This window comes from Cervus elaphus, chromosome 11 (assembly GCF_910594005.1).
Source record: "Cervus elaphus chromosome 11, mCerEla1.1, whole genome shotgun sequence".
Classification (NCBI taxonomy): Eukaryota; Metazoa; Chordata; class Mammalia; order Artiodactyla; family Cervidae; genus Cervus; species Cervus elaphus.
Genome location: NC_057825.1, coordinates 24,494,734 through 24,513,197, shown reverse-complemented (window position 1 = coordinate 24,513,197; position 18,464 = coordinate 24,494,734). Strand labels below are relative to the sequence as shown.

The 18,464-nt window shown below is 47.4% G+C and overlaps 1 protein-coding gene across 1 annotated transcript in view; it reads left to right on the top strand.

The window, feature by feature from the left end:
* Positions 1 to 2,126: 2,126 nt before the first annotated feature.
* CYRIA (CYFIP related Rac1 interactor A) overlaps positions 2,127 to 18,464 on the top strand; it is a 102,045-nt gene continuing 85,707 nt past the window's right edge. Inside the window, exon 1 of the mRNA XM_043917150.1 lies at positions 2,127 to 2,201. The gene's annotated coding sequence lies outside the window, so the exon portion shown is untranslated. The remainder of the gene's footprint in view (positions 2,202 to 18,464) is intronic.

The window sequence follows — 18,464 nt, the reverse complement described above, 5'->3', positions numbered from 1 at the left end:
CTGCTGCACTTTGTCCAGCCCCTGATATTGCAACCACACCAGACCTCTTTGTCCCTCTACCTGGAGGGTCCTTGACCTCATTTCCTACTTTCTGAAGCCCAGTCATCCTTCAAGGTTCAGCTTAAAAGAATCTGAACCCAATTTTCCCCAATCACAATGAACTCCTTGTCCTCAGCCCACAGGAAAATACCTCTGTTTTAGCCTATTTTCTCTCTGCCTTGTCATAAACTGGGCTGGCAATCAGTCTGTCTACTCCTCAGGCCGGGGGCATGTGTCATGATACCATCATTTGTTTTAGCACAGTGCCTGGCCCTTTGTCAAAGCTCAAGGTATCTGTTTAAAAAAATACATACATGACAAAGATGTCCTTGAAATTAGAACAGTCTGGTTTAAATTTAATTTAATTAAGGTTCATTTTAGAAAATGTATATTTTGAAGAAAGACCACTGAAATTTCATCTCAACCTACCTGCCCCCTCACTGACAGCTTAATTTCACTGTAATCTTTATTATAGTAACCTCTAAACTTGTTATTAGTATTACTGACAAAGTTGAAAGACCATTTCATCTGATTATTGTGTCTTAGGAAACACATAATTATTAAATTCCACACTAATAATTAGAAACCCTATTATTTCACAATGGGCTAGGCAACACTACGCAGGTAGCCCTCAATTACTGAAACAGAAGCCCTCTTTAAGTGTGTGGAAGTGAAATTTCATACATCAAATAGTCTCTTCTCACCAACTTCAGCTGTGTTATTAGAGACAGACAAATGTAAAGTAAGGAGTCCTCCCGTGGTCTGAAATGACGGTGTCACGTGGGGTGAATGGTGTCTGTGGATGGCTTGTCCTTGCCCTCCTCAGACCCTGACCAGGTTCACGGTGAATAGAATAAGTCAGAAACTTTGCTGTGTATATGTACAGGGGTGGAGCAAGAAGGATTTTCCAGGAGAGCCATCCAAAGATAAAACAGGTCTTTGCAGGGATTGACAACATGATCTGGTTCAAGTACAGGCAACTTGACTGGCAAAAATAAAAAATGGGGACCTGTGCATTCTGATCCGAAGGACCCCTCCCAATGGGAAGACTATTTCATTCTAACTAGACTGTGCCTTCCTGGCCCCTGTCTGAATTCTTGCCAAAACTCAGAGCAGGAGCTCCGTCAAAAAGAAGAACTTGACCGAGGTCTCCTGAAGCTTTCTGCACTCCAGAACCAGGACTGCCTGATGCGCCCAAACCACACATTCCTGGAGCAACTGCTGCAGCCCCCAGCACGTGGCCTGACCCCTTGTAGGGGTTTGATAAAGTTTCACCCATGCTCTGGCTGATTGACTGGGAAAGGAAGCTGGAGAGGCCTGTGCCTGCAGGAGGGCCCCCCCAGCAGGAGCTCTGACTCACAACCTGTTTGGCACTGAGCAGCCCTCTTTGGTTTCCTGAATCTCTCTCTCTTAATGGCAGATGTTTTAAAACAATGATCGTGACAATGACACTGTAATCCCCTACTTTCCCTTGCATCATAGGGTTTTTTCAAGTGTTTTTACAGACTTGCTCTGAGGGGTAATAACATTTTTTGCACTAAGCATTTGCAAAGACTTTTGGGGGTCCCTTCAGATAAGGGCAGCCCCCAGGGCTGGGAATCTGTTAACAGTCTGTGCCGGGAGGGCCAGGGAGGAGAACTGGATTCAAAATCGAGGGTAATTTGGAAGGGGATGGTTGAGGCTGGGATGGTCTGGCTGGGTGCATGGGCACACATTTATTTGGAAGTGCGGCTAGGGATTAATCAAAAGGCCTGTCCCCCGTCCTTTTATTTTTTTAAGAGAAATAGTGGGTATGGAGGAATTCCGTGTGTAGAAGCAGCAGGGGCAGATGCGGGCTTCCTCTTGGAGGGCAAAGCCAGAGGCCCAGGCCGAAAAAAAGAGCAGGAGTGACCGCGTGCGGAGGTGGTCAGCACCATGGGTCTGGGAAGGGGACCCGGCCGGATGACGGCGGGGGTGGGGCTCCCCGGGGGCCTGGGCCGGGCGGCCGCAGCGGGCGGGGGCTGGGGGCGGGGCTGCGGCGGGGCCGGGGCGGGGCCGGGGCGGGGCCGGGGCGGGGCTCGGGGCCGGCTCGCAGGCTGCGGCGGCCGCGGGAGAGGCGTCCACAGCGGCGGCGGCTGGGGCAGCGGCGGACCGGCGGCGGAGCAGGGCGGCGGCGACTCGGGGTGAGCGCGGCGCGGGCGTGGCGGGCGCGCGGCGGGGTTCGCGGCGAGGGGCCTGCAGGGACATGGACTCCGGAGTCGCCCGGAGAACCCTGCCATCCTTCCCCAACTCCCGACGCAGCCTTCGGGGAAGGGCGGGCGGGAGGGCGAGCCGAGGACCCAGTCCTTTCAGCCCGTCTCCGGCGATCGCCGTCCAGATGTCCGGCTTGGAGCCCCTTTGCCCCTTTTTGCGGAGCACAGCCTCGTGATTGTGCCCCAGATCACCTCCCTCGTCTCTCAACCGCTCAACATCTTTCCCCTTCAACCCCAGCGCCAGGTAGCTTTGGCTCCAAAGCCAGTTCTGCCAGAAGACCCCCAACTCTGCTTCCCCGTTCCCACCACCAGAGACCCGGCTCCCCACCACTCCCTACCGCCCCCAGAGGCAGGGACGACCCCCCGCTTCCTGGGGCCTGCCCACCTGGACGTTTGTGCTGCCACCTGCCAGGGAGATTCTTTGCCAGCCAGACAGCCCGCAGCTGTGCGGGGACCCAGACCGCCTTGCCACCACCCTCCCCCTCCCCCGCATAGAATCCCAGTCTGAAGAAAGGGACTTCACCAGATCCTTAGCTTTGGGAACAATTTGACCCACTTCCCAAAAGACTGGTCCCAAGCCAGCCAGGCTATTTGGTGGCAACACCTGTCATGCCTGCCAGCCGAAGGGCCGAAGAGCCTCTGTTATACCGGGCCAGAGGGTCCCTGGGTCCTTCTCCAAGCTGCCCTGATTTTGTGACCAGCGTTCCCAGAGACTGGGGCCAATGAGCTTTTGTCATTTGCCTACCCCACCCCGGGTTCTCCAGAATTCCCCTCCCCTGTAGGGTCCAGCACTGGTGGGCAACAGTACTGGCCCTGGCCTCCCCTCCTGTACCCCTGTTTCCCCCTCCGCTGCCCCCGGGGAACCTAGGGCAGAGTCCTGGAGCCTGTATGCAGGGCCTCGGTGTCCCCACCAGCCCTTTGGACCTTCTTCCCTTCCCTGTTAGAAACTTTCCCCCTCTCTCCAGTCACCATCACTCTGGTTGGGCCCCGGGCCATCTGCACAGTGCCGTGTCCCCAGGGCATGGAAAGCTGGGCTGGGCCCGGGGCCTGGGACGTGTGCTGGGCTAGCGCGAGGAGGGTGGCTGACAGCCAGGTCAGGCTGGGCATCTGGGCCCGGGGCTTGGTGTGTGTGGGCAGGAGGGAACGGGCAAGGTTTAGGGTGGGCCATTGGCTTTCCCTGAGCACTGAAAGAGGTCCAAGAGCTTGCTTTGCTGTGGAAAGAGAAGGCAGAGCAGGGGCTGTTTTTCCTGCGTGCTTCTGACTGTCTTGTGTTGCTATGGTGACAGTTTTGCCTCTCTTCCTTCTTCTGACTCTTCTGGGAGCTGGTTTTTATTGGTCTGTTGTCCTGTCTTTTATGGCTCTAATTTCTCCTTTCTATTTGCTCTGAAATAAACAATCATAAACCTGGGCCCCAGGCCGGGAGACTGGTAGAATCTCACCTCCTCCTGGCCCCCAGGCTCCAGTGAGGGGAGGGTAGAGGAGAGAGGTAGGGACAGACCTGGCCACACCATCTCCTGCCCCAAGCTCTGGGATAGGGGCGCGGCATCATAGCCTGGGGCTCACAGTGGTGCTAATAATAGACCCAAGTGTGATGCAGAGCCCGGGAATATTATTTCCTTTCATCTTCAAGGCAGTTCTGTGGTGTAGGGGCCGTGTCCACCTTGCAGATGACAAGGCTAAGCTCAGAGTGAGCTATTTCCCTCGGGTCACTCAGCTTTCAGCACACAGTAGGCGCTGAGCTTTTGTTGAATGGATGAAAAAGTGATGGAGCTGGTGGGCAAACACCCAGCTCGCTCCCTGGCCACCCCGTGGGCTTCCAGGTACTGGTCCCAGGAGAGGGATAAGAGAACTCCCTAAACCCTCATGCTGGGAGACTCAAGTGGGAAGGGTGTTCCCGTTTCTCTGGTGGACCGCTGCAGAGGCCCCTGCCAGAGAGCGACCTGTCAGGTCCTTTGTGTACCCTTGACTCTTGAGGTTGGGGGAGCTGAAGTTGGGAGGAGAGTCAAGCCACTTGGGACTTCCTGTTTTTGCTCAGCACCCAGAAGCGTTCCGTTTGCTTTTACTCTCAGAGCCGGGTGAGTTGGGGACACGGAGAGCCCAGGAGATCTTCCCCAGCCAACTCTGAGCGAGGAGTTCAGAGCTGTCCAGGCCATGGGTCACCGACTGTCAGCTGTCAGTGACACTCTTCCAGAGAAGCTGTCCCCCCTTTTATTTTTCCCTTCACAACACACTCTCTTCTTCCCCACCCTGCCCCCCCCCACCCTTTACTTTGTGGGTGCTCTTGGCCTGTTAGTAACGAGCTGGAAAAGCTTCATGGTGGCAGGAAAAAAACAGGGAGTCAGCAGCCCATTGTCAAATTCCAGCCCTGGGGCAGACACTCTTGCGGACCTCAGTTTTAACGTTTAAAATGGGGTTGATAGGATCTCTCCTCCTGGCCACAGTTGGCTTGTTTTTGTAGGGTGGAATGCAGTAGCTTAGAGGGAGTGCTTTTTTTTTTTGCAAAGTTGAAAGCCTGAGGAGCCCATCATGTCCTCTTCCTGTTGGGAGATCTCCATGTTAAAGAGACCCCCAAACCACTGCTTAGAGATGAAGAATTTATTTAAGAATAATTAAGCTGTGAAATCTTAGGATCAGAGGCATTCTCCAGTCTGCAGGTCCAGACTCAATGCTGGATCAATTTGTTTCTTTAGTTATGCACCTTCTGTTAACTGAGCATCTACTCTGTACCAAATATAGTTTGGGGAACTGGGGATTTTAAAAAGTGAACACTATTTCTGTTTTCAAAGAATGTAGTCTGGGGGTAAAGACAGATGTGAAAGGAGAGCCTTGCAATGCCGCCGGAGAGGTGGGTGATCAAGGAAAAGGCGGGGTCATGGAGGCCCAGAGATGGTGACTTGACTTGGCCCCCATGTTAGGGTTGAATCATTCATCCTGTGCTTTTTGGCTGAAACACAATTCTCTTACTTCTGCCCACGTGGCAAGCCCTTGGTCCGGCCCTCTCAGCCAGAGGGGATGGTTGCTGAGTCCCTCATTCAGCTCTGTGAGCAGTGTCGGGTTTGTGGCAGGGGCCAGTCCTGCCTTCCTTGCTGACTTTTGACTCATCATAGCCTCTGGCTCTGAGTTCATCGTCGTCAAAATCCTTTCTCCAAGGCTGCAGGAATTACTTGACAAGGCAGCATGATGACTGGAAAGAAAGTGGACTTTTGAAGTCAGCCATGAATTCAAACTCTTCTGCTGCTGTGTCCTAGGGGTGGGCTCCTGAAGAGCATCTGACCTCCCTGAGCCTTGGCTTTTGCACCTGCAAAACAGTAATAATGAGACTTGCCTTCTAGGAAGTGAACTATCTTATGCATTTATAGGGTCTGGCCTGGTTCCCACTTTACACTTGCTGTTATTTAGTTATATTGATTAGAAAGAAGTTCTCAGTTACTGGCCCTCTGGGTCCTCTGAAAACCATGGTGAGGAGCTTTTTGGTCTAACTCTGGCCTTCAGAGATTCATTATTGGGGAAAGTTAAAAATCGCCCACACTCCTGTTCTAAGCACTGCTGGTTAATCTTTGAGTTCTCTCTCACCAGATAAACTATGCTGAGCAACGTGGTGTTTGATGTCCTCAAAAGGGAACAAATTTGAAACGGCAACAAACATCCTGGGTTTAAGAAATGTGTCACTATGAGAATCATTTGATGTAGTTCCACTTGTTTCTTTTGCATTTGGTGTCAAGTCAAAAAAAAAAAAAATCATTGCCATCGAGGAGATTACTGCGTATGTTTTTTTCTAGAAGTTTTATGGTTTTAGGTCTTACATTCAATCTATTTTTTGAGTTACTTTTTGTGTGCAGTGTCAGATAGTGGTCCAGTTTGGCTCTTTTGCACGTGGCTGTCATTTTCCCGACACGATTTATTGAAGAGACTGTCCTTTCTCCATTGTATACCCTGGCTCCTCTGTCAGATAATACTTTCAAATGAGTGCTTCACGTTTTTTATTCTGGGCCTGTTTAGTTTCCTTTTATTTTCTTAAGTTACAATACCTGTGGAAAAATATTTTCTCAAATCATCACTGCAACTCTGTGATATTAGTATTTATCATGCCCTTCGGACAGTGAAGGAAATTGGCAAAGGTCTCTGGCACAGAGTACAGCAACTAGTAAGTGGCAAGGCCAGAATTTAAAACTGGGTCCTACTTGCTCTTCATGCCAAGGTACACAGCATTGTCATCTCCTTGGCTGGTGTGTCAGTGACCTAAAATAATTGTGTTTGGAGCATGGGAGCAGATTTTAACAGGGGTGGGACCGGTTAGGGCTGTAACTCAGACTCAGACTCATAGTAAATATTTAGAGACTTTATTGGGGTTTTGCTCTCATCACAGCATTATCAAGGTTTTTGGCAGTTGACTGAAGTGTCATTCCTAGAAGTGGTGAGGAGGAGAGGAGTTTGGCATGTACAAGTTCAGAGAAATTTTGATGATGCTTGAAATAGCTTCCTTTGCCTAAGAATGGGTTGCCGGTTTGTCATTGACATAAATTGAACTGATTTTTGGATTGAACGTATGAATGGAAATCATGACAGGTGCATCCCAGGGATAAGGGGACAGAAGCAAGAAGGTCAGAAAACTTGGGTCAGTGGCCCAACAAATACAAGGGTGGTTGGGATTCAGTCTATCAGTATAACTCATGGCTGGGAGATGGAGGTAGGAAAGTGAGTACAGAATGACCCCTCCCAGCATTTCTTTCCTGGGTGATTTAGAAGTCAAATTTCTCTGGTCCGAGGACCCCATTGTTCTGAAAACAGTGCCATGTTTGCTGGCAACATGCTTCCTGGTCCAGCTTAGCTCTGCTGACAGATCCGTTTCTATTTGCAATTATCTCAAGGCCTGAGTCTGGTGTCTGCTTGTTTAATGACTTCACTTTCTAATAAAAATTCTATACGGCATGGATAATTAGATCTTTAAAATGAAACTGGGGAAATGGGATGCCCCCAAAGAGTTGAATTGCAGTTTTATGATGGATCAAGCGTAAAAGATGAGATCACTCACTCATTCACTTAGCAAATGTGTATGAGACTGATTCTTGCCCAGCGCTCTGCTAGACAGAACACAAGGATCAGGATGGTTTTGTCCCTGCCCGCAGGTAGTGCTCCCTCCAGGAGAGGCAGGGGAGGAAACGCACACCTGAAATGGAGCTTGGAGAATGTCATAAAGAAAAGCAGCGCAGCAGGGTGGGGAGTGGGGAAGTGTCATTGTTTCAACTCTTATTGCAACACAGTCCATTTTGCTCCCCATGGGCGTTGCCTGCGGTACACCTCTATCACACCTGCCACACTGTAGGGAGAAACCTGGAAGAGAAAAGTTAAAGTCTGGATGGCGAAAGACTCAGCTCTATTCCTAGCTTCTTGCATTGGGGAGGGGGAGCGGTTCTCTGTAGGAGACCCCATAGCTACAGTTTCCAGCTTCCCAGGTGGCTGGCTCAGTGGTAAAGAACCCGCCTGCCAATGCAGAAGCCGCAGGAGAAGCGGGTTTGATCCCTGGGTCAGGAAGATCCCCTGGAGAAGGAAATAGCAAACCACTCCAGTATTCTTGCCTGGAGAATCCCATGGTCAGAGGAGCCTGGCAGACTCAGGCTGCAGTCCTTGGGGTCTCAGAGAGTCAGACGCGACAGAGTGACTGCCCTGGCAGGCACACAGCCATAGTTTCAGTTACCCATTCTCAACCTCAGTCTGAAAATATTTAAATGGAAAATTCCCAAACTAAGCAATTCATAAATTTTATGTTGTGCACCATTCTGAGGAGTGTGATGAAATCTAGCCCCTTCCCGCTCAGTCCTACCTGCAATGTGAATCATCCCTTTGTCCAGCGTATTCCTCCTATTAGTCTCTTAGTATCCATCTCAGTTACAGGATAGATTCTGGTGGTATCACGTTACTGTGGTTCAAAAAAGTCTTATTTTACTTAATAATGGCACTAATGTGCAAGAGTAGAGATGTTGGCAATTTGGATGTGCCAAAAAAGGAAGCTGTAAAGTGTTTCCTTTCAGTGAAAAGGTGAAAATTCTCAACATAATAAAGAAAGAAAAAAAAAATCTTTGCTGAGGTTGGTAAGATCTAGAGTAAGAAATTCATGTTAGTTTTGCTGTCACACCTCAAACTGCAAAAGTCACAGCTACATGAAGAGTGTTTAGTTAAGATGGAAAAGGCATTGAGTTTGTACAATAAGGTACTTTCAGAGAGAGGCCACATTTCCATAACTTTTATTACATCAGATTGTTATAATGGATCTACTTTTTTATTAGTTATTGGTGTTCATCCCTGACTGTGACTAATTTATAAACTGTATCATTGGCGCATGTGTTTGTGGTTTCCACTGGCAGGCTTGGAACAGATGGATCCTCTGAGGATAAAGGAGACCACCGTACTTTCTGTTGGTAAAACAGGAAGGCTGATTTGGTGACTAAGAAGGGAGCTTCCACATCTAGCCAATGATTTGAGCTTCTGTCCCAAAGTGTCAGGTGAAGAAGCAAAGTCTGGCAGCCTTAGTTGGAAAGGTTTCAAAGAACACAGAAATCTTGCTCTCCCTCATAGAAAGGGGGCCAAGTCTGATTGAACATCCTGATACATAGTTGAAGGTCAAGGCTGATGACAAAAGGGAGACACAGAGGGCCCCAGGAGCTCAGTAGAGGTGGGAAGGACCCTTACCAGCCCACTCCCACGTTCCAGAGTGTCCACCAGCTGGAACGTGGAGGGTTGACCTCCACATTGTGACCACACTGAATGTGGTCTGTCCTCCATATTCCAGTCGGTAGAGGATGCTTTGGTTCCTGCAGAATGCTCTCTGTTTTAAGTTAATATCCATTTAAAAACCATTTGGTCTGATGGTTTCTGGATTTTGGAATGCATTAAAATGCATAATTGCTGTGGGACCTCAGAAACAGTGACAAGCACACAACTACCTCAACACACCGTCAAACTCTGTCATTCCCAGTGTCATCCAAACTCAGGGTCTTCCAGTTGCAGTGATGAGGCCAGATCCCCTGCTCCTGGAATAAAGAAGCAGAGAAGACCCACTCAGAGCTGCCTGGGCTTTGGCAAGTTATTCCATCTTCTTGAGTCTCGCGTTTCCTTCTGTAAAACACAGGCAGCAGCAGTATCTTTTGAATAATGAGCATTTAATATCCATTTTTAGTAGTCCTCTAAAGAGCTTTAGAGGACTTCCCTGGTGACTCAAATGATAAAGAATCTGCCTGCAATGCAGGAGACCTGAGTTCAATCCCTGAGTTGGGAAGATCTCCTGGAGAAGGGAATGGCAACCCACTCCATTATTCTTGCCTGGAGAAGCCCATGGACAGAGGATCCTGGTGGGCTATAGTCCATGGGGTCACAGAGAGTGATGGTCCATGGGGTCACACGACTGAGCGACTGACACTTTCACACTTCCACAAAGAGCTTTAGAAGCAGATATACCCATTCTATGAATGGGAAAACTGAGGTCCGTGGGTGTTAGGAAACTTGCATAATGTCACATCATTCATTAGGAAGATTGCATAGCTGGTAGCTGAAACTGTGTCTGTGTGCTTTCAAAGTGTGTCCTGTCTCTACCTCTCACCCTAGAAATGAGATGATGCCAACACTTTGAGATCCAGAGAGGTGAAATGGGCACATGGAAATTATGTGCGAGCATCCCAGGGCTGCAGTGTGAGTGCGTCTGAAGTCCACAGACCTGGGTGGAATCCTGGCTTTTCCCTTGGGACGATGCCTTAAGCTTATTGTTTTCCAAGTTTTGAACTAAAGTTAATAATATCTGTGGCCCAGAAATATTGCAAAGAATACAGGCATACCTTGTTTTACTGCACTTCCCAGATATTGCTTTTTTTTTTTAACGGATTGAAAGTTTGTGGCAACCCTCAGTTAATCAAGTCTGTGCTGTTTTTCCAGCAGCATTTGCTCACTTCCTGTGTCCCTGTTACATCTTTGCAATTATGGCAATATTTCAAGCTTTTTCATTATTATTGAATTTGTTCTGGTCCTCTGTGATTTGTGATCTTTGATGTGACTGTTTCAACGGGCTGAAAGCTCAGATGATGGTTAGCATTTTTTAGCAATAAAATTTAAACTTTGTCAACTAAGATATGCACATGTTTTAGATATAGTACTTTTGCATACTTAATAGTCTACAGTTTAGTGTAAACATAACATTTATATGCACTGGGAACCCAAAAATTTCGGGTGACTCACTTTCTGAGGTGACCTGAAACCAAACCCACAGTATCTCTGAGGTGTGCCATAAATAAACATGTCAGTCTTCATTCTGCCTGATATTTTAAGAAAAATGTGTTTGAAAAGTTCATCTACCGCCTTACCTCCTTTTTATTTGTTGTTTTTGGTTGGAAACAGCAGGGAACTTCTTTCTCTAAAAGATGCGTTCCTGATTTGCCTTGGCAAAGCCACCCAAGTCCACTCTGCCGGACCTATGTTTCTAGCTCATAAGCCTTTGTTTTATACTTGAAATGAACCTGACCATGTTCCTTACTGGAGTGTAACAAGGATAAGACTTCCAGTTGACATCCAGCATCACACCGACTGTATGATCAGTCTTGCATCCTGTCTTTCCTTGATTTTACAAATGCATATGTATTTTTTCCTTAAAGTGTTGAGGCTTCAAATCTGTGCCCTTGAGCACCTTCAGAAGTAATCAACGGAGCTGTAAGCTGTTTTCTTACATTCCCTTATTTGCAAGTTGAAAATCCAAAATGCTCTGAAAATGCAAAGTTTTTATTTTTTTTCATAACTCACGTGGGTGCAAAACCTGGCCTGATGGTACATGAGACTATTTTTAGTTTGTATTTATCCCACTCGGGATGAATACATTTTTCATCAGAAGAATGAATGCTCCAGACCCTGCTGGGGGTGCATGTAACATGGTATCTGTACTCTATTACCTTTCTAAAATCTGAAAAATTCTGAATTTGGCAACACATCTGAGCAAAGAGTTTCAAAGAAGCATTTATGAATCTCTCTTTCTGAAAGCCCAGAGGAACTCACAGGACCCTTGGTGTTGGGGAGACACCAGAGGGGTCCTCCAACATCTGCCTTATTCCAGGTGCTGTAGTGACATGGTTCGTCGTGTGCTCATCAAAAGCCTTTGTGGCCAGTTTTCTATTTCCTCAATTTAAATAAGAGGATATAAATTAAATGACCAGGCCTGGCACAAAAACAAAACAAAATTAAAAAAAAACAATAACAAAACCTTTTAAAGCATGGGGTCCAAAGTTTCATGGGGACCAAGTATTTTTTTAAAAATTCCGTAGAACTAAAATTAAGCTGGGAATTTTTGATCTAGAGTGGCTTATAATTGTTTCGTCATTGGCCTTGGGGGGAAGATACGAGGGAATTTTTCAATCCTACTCATCCTTTTAGCCTTGTGAGGAGGAAGCAGGCCTTGGAGAGCGAGCAGGAGGAAGTCAAAAGGCCCGAGTAGGCGTGAGAAGGTCTCCATTCTTATCTTGGTTTTGCTCTTGATTTGTTGAGGGATTTGGGCTCCTTGCCTCCCTTCTCTGGGCCCTTGGAACTCCATTTCAAAGTCAATTAATTCTTTCTTTCTTCCTGAGAATCTAGGAGTTGAAGCTGGGGCCCTCAAAGAGAGTGAAAAGCGTTGATCTGCCTCCTTGACTTCATCCTCCCAGCTTCCATCCGGCTCAAGGTGGACCAGAGGAGGCGAAAGGCTCTGCTTTGGTCTCCTCTGGGCCTATCCTCTCCGCTTCTCTCACAACATGATCCTTTGATGCTGTGGGCTGGCTTGTGTGGGACTCACCTTGACCCCTGCACCTCCTGTGATGCCTAGGGAGGGCTCGCAGGCTGTTTAACCCAGCCGTGCAGGTGACGCTGCCCTGCTGGTGATGGCCAGCACCAGGGCTTGCTCTGCATCACTGGGCTGCGGTCGATGCCATGCCGGGCACAGTTGGGGGTGTAAGGAAGGAGGTAGGGAGCTCCCTGTTGCAGAGCACAGGACCAGTGCAAGATCTGCCCAGGGAGACAGGGAGACGGAGTAGGTCCCTGCCTTGGCCCGTGTGGGCAAGGGGTTGAAATGTAGAGCATTTAGGTAGAGGATGCTGGGGACCCATCTAATTCCCTGTCCTTCTCTCCTTTCTCCCTTTCTTTCTTCCCTCCTGCCTTCTCTTCCTTCTTTCTCACTTTCTTTCTCTTTGGAGTTTACACTTAAAGTACCATCATTCTGACTTTTGCCAGGTTGAAAGTTTCCTCCAGAGTCTGACATGGTTTAAAAGCTTGATGTTTCTGTCTCTCAGAGGCCCCACCCTGCTCATCCAGGATTCTCACTTGGCAGTAACTCATATTAGGAACTGGGGCCTTGACCTTGCACAGGGGGCTTTCCCCAATGGAGAAGTGATCTTGACTTTGGGGATCCTGAAGTCCTTCAGTTCACACAGACTGTGGGAGCCACTGGGCAGTTGTAAAGATATTGACACCAGGGCATACTGAGAAGGGGGCAGCCCCGGAGTGGCTGGTCTTCGTAAATTAACAAGGCCTGAGCTCTGGTGAGTGAGTGTGTGTGAGTGTGAGTGTATGCCTGGTATGTGGGTGTGTGAGGGTGCATGGTGTGTCATTGTGTGTGTGGTATGTGGTGTGTATGTGAATGTGTGTAGATGTGTGTGTCAGTGTGAACAGGTGTGAGTGCACAGATTTGGAGGTCCTTTTGGATCCCGGGAGATGCTGCCAAGACCTGGGTCTAGCTCCTTTGGACCAGGCTCCCCCTCAGTCTGACTCCTGGCCTTTGTGTATCTCACAAATGGAACTGACCTCCCGGAGTGTCCCTGGGGCTGAGGGACCTCTGATATTTCAGGGACCAGTGACCACCGACAAAAGCAATTCAGAGCTTAACTGGCAGGAAGCAACTAAATTATGTTTTCTTAGGGAGAAATATCTAATCTTTCAGCTTTGGAAACCCAGACCGCTGTCAAAGCTGATTTTATACATGTTTGAAAAGATGCACATTATTTGAGGATGCAACTTTAAAAATAAGAGAAAAGCCTAATATGGGTTTTAAAAATGAAGGACTAGAGAAAATAGAAAGCAACATATCCAGTGTTATTTAGCAACTGGTTGGGGGAAGGTAGGAAAAGATTATGAAAGCGAAAAGGAAGAGAAGCAGGAAGAGAAGCAGAAAGAGAAACGGAAGAGAAACTGAGTTGCCTTTGCCCTATGATGGGCGGTGGGCCCGTCTCCTGGTCCAGACCCTTCTGGGCCAAACCCAGGCTGAGCTGAGAGAGTCAGGAGGCTAGAGGCGAAGGTTGGGGAGGAACATGGGGAGAAGGGGGTAGAGGATCCTTGCAGGGTTTGCTTCTATACTTCTGAGGATCAGGAAGACCTCTGGGGTGATGGAGAGTGCTCTATCCAAAGAGTCCCCTAGGGGCCGAGGTCTCCCACTGACGCAGCTAACCTTCTGGAACCATCTGTCGCTCGCTGCCCCTCGGTTCCTCAGCCTGCAGCTGCTGAGAACGCTCTTCTCCATGGGTGCAAATTGTGGGCTTGCTCCCATGGGGCTGGGGCCGAGGGTGTCAGCACCTGCGGGTGGGGATGAGATGCTCTGTGCATCTCCCCCATTTTCCCTCCCTTTAAACCACCTGTCTGAAGGCCCTTTTCCCCCTGTCCACTCTGTAACCCACTAGTAAGGCTGTGGGCTGTGCAAATATATCTGTTCCACCTCAAATTCAGGAAATGATTTGAATACTTCATATCAGCTAAAATAGCAGCAGTGAGCTTGCTATTTCATAGTATATATGCATGAGTTACTTTTTCTACATAGTTATTTACAGGTTATATACCGACATGGGCCTAATGTTTCAAAGTCTATCACATTTTAAGTTATATTTGTAACAGTGAGTTGTGATCTTTAGCATGCCTTTAATACCCATCAATTCCGTTTTGCTAGTCTGTCTGTATACATTCCTCACCCTACAGACAACCTTGCAAGGTAGATATATTTCTGTCTCTTTTACAGATAAAGACTGAAACTAAGACAGTTTTATAAACTTGCTTTAAGACATAGGATTGAAAGTGGGGCACCAGGATTTGGATTCAAGACTGTCTGGCTCTCAGAGTCCTACACTTTCCCACACCACATACTTCATACTGCTTCCAGGCCACAATTTTATTTTTTTCTTAGGAAAATCAAAATTTTTTTTTTTTCCTGACATGGTTCTACTTAAGCCTCAGAAAATGCAATCATAGCTGGAGTTCTTTGTCTTCTTCCAGTGGAGTCCCACGGTGTCCCCTACCTTAATGTAAACTTCCTGCAAATAATATATTTCCATATAACAAACTTTTGCCATGCATGTGTCAAGTTCTAGAAACTTTCCTGTGTCATTTAATGGGAGAAGATGTTGTGACTTTATTTTACAGAGGAAAAAACTAAGTCTCAGAGAGATGTAGTTATTTATTTTATTATTTATTTTGTGGCTTGCTTTGTGAGTTAACATTTTGGAGTATGGCTTTGTAGGGGGCTTGGGATTTTTTCCTTTGGCCGAGGACCAAAATACCCCTTGTTGAATCATGAAATGGAGCCCCAACTGATCCACCCATCTCTCAGCCTCGTTGTCTCTGCCTGCTGCGGTCAGAACCCAGTCTGTGGTTGTGAAGAAAGACATGGTTCCTCTTGTCTTTCCCCGTCTTGCATCAGCCTGCACCATCCTTGGCCATTTGAGCTGCCCCCAACTCCTGTTCTAGTTTCATGGCTCATCACCGACTTGCCAATATTATGCATTAGCTTCATATTATGGAAGGGATCATAGTGATATGTTTACCCAAGATTGCACATGAGTTGCATATACTCTTTCCTTTCCTGAACAGATTCTCTGAGATTCACTTCCGGTGTTACATTCACCTAAAACCCTCCCCAACTACCCAACAAATTCATCCACCCATCCATCACCCATCCATCCATCATCCATCCACTTATTCAACAAAAACTTATTGAGTACCCACAATGAGCCAGGTACTTTTTTGGGTCAGTATCTGGAGAGTCAACAGTGAACCAAACAGCCAAACCCCCTGTTTCATGGAGCTTAGAATCAATCGGGGAAAAATGGACCATAAATAATATAAGCAAGTAAAATGGAGATGATGTTAAATGGCTGCAAGTTGATGAAGGAACATGAAGCAGAGATGGGTATACACAGTGAGGGGTCGGTGGGGAGAGTTTGAAGGGAAAGCGTTGCTATTTCAAGTTAGATGGTCAAGGAACGTCTCAGGGAGGGTGATGCTGCACGGAAGGGCTGCAGAGAATGAGAGGGTGAACCACATAGCTCACTTGGAGAAGCATGTTCCGGGAGGAGAGTCAAAATCTCAGAACACGGGGCAAGTGCAGGACTTTAAAACCTGGAGTGGGTGATGCCGGCTTGGCGATGGAACAGCAAAGAGGCCAGGGCTGTGGTTGAGTGGACAAGAGGCAGGTGGGGAGGTTGGGGAGACTGCCATGGGCTGGCCAGCAACTTCAGAGCTTCTCCTTCCAACTGAGAACCTTTGCTGTATTTTTACAGCCTGCTTTTGCACTGGGCTGTCCCCACCCTGGCCTGTGCATCCTGGACGGAAGGCACCTAGCCCCAGGCCTGGGGTGGAAGGAGAGTGCAGCATTGATGATAACTGTGCTCATTTTTTTCTCTTGGTCTTTTTTTTTTTCAGTTTTAACTTTTTCATTGACATATAGTTGAGTACAATGTTGTATTACTTTCTGCTGTACCGCAAAGTGATTCAATCATACACATATATGCATTCTTTTTATATATTCCTTTCCTTTTTCTAAAAGCCAAGAATGCTAATGAAAAGTTTATTTGCAGTTCTTTGGGTAACATGGGAATTTTGAAGGCATGCCACTTCTGAACTCCCAATTAGTGAGTTCCTTTTTGGACAACCATCAAAGAGTTGCCCGGGAAAGAAAGAAGGGGCAGGAAAAAGCTGGAAGAGGAAACTGTGGCGAGGAGAGTGTTAACTGGAGTCAAGAGGAAGAGAACTTCACCAGAAGGCCCCGGGATTAGTGGGACTGCCCGGATCTCTGCTGGGGACCAGTGTTTACAGAGAGTGACCGCAGGCTGAGCAAGGAGCTCTTGAGAAAGCCTCAGAGTGAAACCCTCAGAGCGTGTCGGGATTCCAGCCAGGACTTTCCACTCACCACTTTGCTGACTCAGAGGGACCTGGAAGGCCTTGTCTCTGGAGACCTTTCAGGAAAGAAAAGAGCATTCTCCCTGGTAGGGAGTTTCCCTTGCAGAGCTCCACGCTGGTCTCTGAGGGGCCTGAACTGCTTCTGAGGCAGAGAAAGAACACCTAGGAAATCAGCTAAAACAGGGGCGAGAAGAGGGCTGAGCAGAAGCCTTGGGTCTCCCATGGCATGTCAAGGTCAGGGACCGCCTTCCTGCTGGCAGCTCCTACATTTATGTGTGTGTGTGTATGCTAAGTCATTTCAGTTGTGTCCAACTCTTAGTGATCCTATGGACTGTAGCCCGCCAGGCTCCTCTGTCCATGGGATTCTCCAGGCAAGAATACTGGAGTGGGTGGTCATGCCCTCCTCCAGGGGATCTTACTGACCCAGGGATTGAACCCGCATCTCTTAGATCTCCTGCATTGGCAGGTGGGTTCTTTACCACTAGCACCACCTGGGAAGCCCTCCCACCTTCATATCTGCTCCCAATTTGAATCTTCCATCCTCAGGATCCTTGTAGGACAAAGTTGTCCCAACTCAGAACAGTTGGTCCAAGTCACTCACTAGGGTTGGATCCTTGGGGGAGAGGGTTGCAATTCGTGGATATTGAGGCTGGAGGATGTTCTGAAATCATTTGGAAGCTGTTAGGGCCTTTCAACAAGGCAGTGATGAAACGGGGTTTCCAGCCAGATGTGTTTGTGTGTCCAGGTGTGTATGACATAGTTGGAAATGATTGAGTGTTCATTCACGAGAGATGCTGGGGGGAGTGGCTTTTCCCCCACTGATGTGTCAGGGGATGGGTTGGTTTAAAAATTTAAAAAAAAGAAAAAGCAAAGATTTTTCTTGTTATTTGGATGTCTTGTTGTTATTCAGCAACTCTTTTTGGACATTGGGCTATGCTCAGGCATCAAACCAGGTGCTTGTGTAGACACAGCACATCAACATATTCCTTATGAGCCTTGCTAGAGAAACCATACTTCAAAACACATGGGATAAGACCCCTTGAATGACCTGGCTTCAAATGCATGTTGCAGAGATATAAATGTGGAGAAATAAAAAGTCACCATATCTGATATTAAAGGTCTGGGGGTTTACTTCTGTACCTGCCAATGATCTGTGTAAAATGAGTGACAGCCTTTCAGAGCCTTCATCTCTTCACCCACTGGTGGACTTGATCTTCAGCTTTCCCTCCCAGGGATATTAGGAACATAACAAGCTTTGCCAACAAATGAAAAGTTCTGTACAAATTGCAAGGTGTTACTCACAGGGCTGTGAGAGACCTCTGTTAGCAATCAGGTACCTGGTGAGAGGTTTGGATCAAGTCTAACATTCGTTCACAACTTAATTTTTCTAAACTTTGCTGCTCCTGCTATGTCTCTGACTGCCTGTTTGGGCTTTCTTCCAGCTTTCAGAATTGCTTTTCCTGACTTTTTATTAGCGTCTGGTTTTTGCAATTCAGTGCAATGCTTTAGAAGTGTACACATGTATGTATTTACCTAAACACTGTGGGGCCGATTGTTTTTTTTGACCAATATTATACAAATGGAAGAAAAAGGTCAGGATTGTTGCTCAGAATATGAAAGGACTTGGGTTTTGTATCAAAACAGCACCGGTGGATAAGTAGGGAGGTGTCAGAAGTCAACCTTGCTCCGGTCAGGGTAAGAAACCAACAGTGTGAATTATTATCTTGTAAAAGCATGGAGGATGCCAGCTCTGTCAGATCTCCCCAAAAATAGCTGTTGAAAATGAAGCTTTCTGGTGAAAAGATCAGTTGCTGCAGAATCTAGAATGCTTTCCTTATATGTCAGCGAGCTGGGACAGAGCGTTGAGCCAGCCTGAAATGTGTCTAAATAAATGATTAAGGTGACTCACTCATTCCCCATTGAAAAGAGTTTTTTGAAAAAGGGAAAGTAAGAGGGAAAGAAGAGAATCAAGCAGAGGCAAAGAACAATAGGATTTGAATTTTAAACAATAGGAAAAAGAAAATTGAATTAGTC